The 3,108-nt window shown below is 43.9% G+C and overlaps 1 long non-coding RNA gene across 1 annotated transcript in view; it reads right to left on the reverse strand.

Moving 5' to 3' along the window:
- Nucleotides 1–1,579: 1,579 nt before the first annotated feature.
- Nucleotides 1,580–3,108, reverse strand: part of LOC122549529 — a 7,201-nt gene continuing 5,672 nt past the window's right edge. Inside the window, exons 2-3 of the long non-coding RNA XR_006311553.1 lie at nucleotides 2,403–2,570; nucleotides 1,580–1,635 (exon numbers count right to left, since the gene is read on the reverse strand). This is a non-coding gene — a long non-coding RNA (uncharacterized LOC122549529). The remainder of the gene's footprint in view (nucleotides 1,636–2,402; nucleotides 2,571–3,108) is intronic.

Below are 3,108 nucleotides of genomic sequence, written 5' to 3' on the forward strand. Positions count from 1 at the left end.
AGACAGTTGCCCAAAGTTGGAATCAAACCGGGTCTCTGGCACAGTGAGGCTGCAATGTTAATCCCTGAGCCACTGTGCCTCTCAAGCTCATTGGAAAGAAACACTCAGGAACAGGTTCATTCATAGAATTAGCTCCTGTTTTCATAGAATCCTAACAAGTGTGGAAACAGGCCATTTGGTGCAACATGTCCACACTGACCCTCCGAAGAGTATCCCACCCAGACCCATTGCCCTAACCTATTACTCTACACTTCCCTGACTAATGCACCTAACTTACACTATGGGCAATTTAGCATGGCCAATCCACCTAACCTGCACATATTTTGGACTGTGGGAGGAAACTGGAGCATCCAGAAGAAACCCACACAGACACAGGAAGAATGTGCAAACTCCACACAGACAGTCATCTGAGACTGGAAGTGAATTCAGGCACCTGGCGCTGTAAGGCAGCAGTGCTAACCACTGAGCCTTACAGCGCCTCTCTCATTATTTTGCCAAATACTTTAAATCTGTATTCTCTGGTTACCTGGATGGCTACACTTAAGATTGGGATAGACTAATCTCAGCATATCAGGAGATATGAGGAGTGAGTAGATAAGTGGAGCAGTACTAAAGATGAGCCTTGATCACACTAACATGGGGAGGCAGTGGTGTCGATGTTACTGGATTACTCTACATGTAATGCAGAACCCCGGGCTAATCTTCTGGGGCCATGAGTTTGGATCTCCTAGTTCATAGAACATAGAACATTACAGCGCAGTACAGGCCCTTCGGCCCTGGATGTTGCGCCGACCTGTCATACCAATCTGAAGCCCATCTAACCTACACTATTCCATGTATGTTCATATGCTTGTCCAATGACGACTTAAAAGTACTTCAATGAAATTGCCTCTGAGCCACAACACCCATTGTGCAATCCAGATCTCCACTACCCTTTATGTGGAGAACTGATTCCAGGAGAACTAATTCCAGACGGGGGTCCTGACCAGTCTCTCTCTCTCTCTCTGGTGGCATGTTGGCTCAGTGTTTAGCACTGCTGCCTTGCAGAGCTTGAACATTCTCCCCGTGTCTGCATGGGTTATCTGCAGGTCCTTTGGTTTCTTCCTACAGTCCGAAGAAATTGCCCATCGTGTGTAGGGATGTGTAGGTTAGATGCACTGGGAATGGGTGTGAGTGGGATTCTCTTTGTAGGGTCAGTGTAGATGAATGGCCTAAGGAAAATATCTTTCCCTTGCCTTGATTTGAAATCCCTCTCCCAGTTTGAAACAAAATGAACCTCCATTTCTTTTTAGAAACATTGAATGTCAGAGCAGGTCTAGACCACCCAGTACTTCCAGTCTGATCTGCCATTCAATACAATCATCAATGATCATCCAAATCAGTTTCAGTTACTCCCTACACCCTTTCATTCCTTTACCTGCAACAAAACATTTCCTTTCTTTTCAAATGAATTCATTTTTCAATTATTAATCATAAAAATTGAACTGCGAAAATTTGCAGGGACTTATCTGTAAGAATGAACCTCATTTGTTTATCAGAAGATCAGAAGTGTGGTTCATGTGTCAATAATTTGAAAGTTGGCTGTCTTGTTTGAAAGACTTTAATTAAGTTGAAATGGGAGATACGGTTCTGTGGCTGCAAAAAAAAAGATTAAAACATGTTAAATTGCTAACAAGCCTGAATCACAATTCTTGAAAGGCTTCCCAGATTTTCATGCTTCTGAATATTGCTCAAAACTCTGTACGGAGCAGCATGAATAATTTACAAGTTTATCCCTGTTGGGTGTTCTCATTATTTTCTGAGGCAGTTGGAGCCTTTTCGTGTGATTTTCCATTGTGACACAATACACATGAAAGCAAAGAACTTATCAGAACTCACCGCTAAGGCAAACTGCACTGCAAACAGATTGTGGAAAAAATAATTGCCTGAATTTACCATTGACAAGGAGGTAAGAATGTAAGGAATAGCAGGAGCAGATCACAGTGGCCTTTGAGTCGGTTTTGTCTAAAAATATGATAGTGACTGATTTTCTACCTCTGCCTCACTTTCCCCCACCTCAATCCCTGACTTGGATTGATTCAATGATTGAGCATCTGGAACTCTCTGTCAATTCCAAAGACTCACAAGTCGTGAGTGAAGACGTTTCTCTTCATCTTGGCAAGGGTATGGTAAGTGCTGCATTGCAGTGGTTTGAGATGGCAGCTCACCAGCACCTCCTCCAGGGCAACTGGGGTTGAGCAATAAGTATTGGTCCAGCCAGTAAAGCCCACATTCTCTGAACGGATTTTTAAAAACTTGTTAAGTTAAAATTGGTCATGTTACTTGTGAATTCTTTGCCCAAATACACTTTCTTGCATGCAATTTCACAACATATTGTGGAAAACATAATTGCCTGAATTTACCGTTGACAAGGAGGTAAGAACGTATGCTTCTTCTGCTTTTATTCATGGCTCAGTTGGTGAGGGTCTGGATCCCGAGATTGTGAGTTAATAGGGAAGACTTGACCTGAGAAAGTGAGTCTTACACACCAGTGCAGTACTGAGGGAGTGCCACAGGGTCCGAAGTGCTGTCTTTCAGATGAGACGACAAAATGAGGCTTTGTTTGTCATTTCAGGTTAAAGTAACATGTCATAGGGCGTAAGAACGTAAGAGCTGGGAATAGCGGTAGGCAATTCAGCCCATCAAGGTTCTAGATTAGAGTGGTGCTGGAAAAGCACAGCAGTTCAGGCAGCATCCGAGGAGCAGGAAAATCGACGTTTCGGGCAAAAGCCCTTCATCAGGAATTCAGCCCATCAAGCCTGCTTCACCATCCAATGCAATCATGGCTGATCTCAACTCCACTTTCCTGTCTGCTCTCCACAACTCTGTAACACACCAGTAACTAAAAGTCCGTCTCACCCTCTCCTTAAATTTAGTCAGTGTGCTCGCATCCACCGCTCTCTGGGATAGTGACATCCACAGCTATAAGACCCTTTGAGAGAAATAATTTCTCCTCATCAATGTTTTAAATCTGCCACTGACTTAAATGATCTGTCACCTCTACCACACCAATCCCCCTTCACCCTCCCCTCTACAGCACCAATCCCCCTCCACCCTCCCCACAACAAC

This window comes from Chiloscyllium plagiosum, chromosome 4, assembly GCF_004010195.1.
Source record: "Chiloscyllium plagiosum isolate BGI_BamShark_2017 chromosome 4, ASM401019v2, whole genome shotgun sequence".
In the NCBI taxonomy this organism is placed as follows: Eukaryota; Metazoa; Chordata; class Chondrichthyes; order Orectolobiformes; family Hemiscylliidae; genus Chiloscyllium; species Chiloscyllium plagiosum.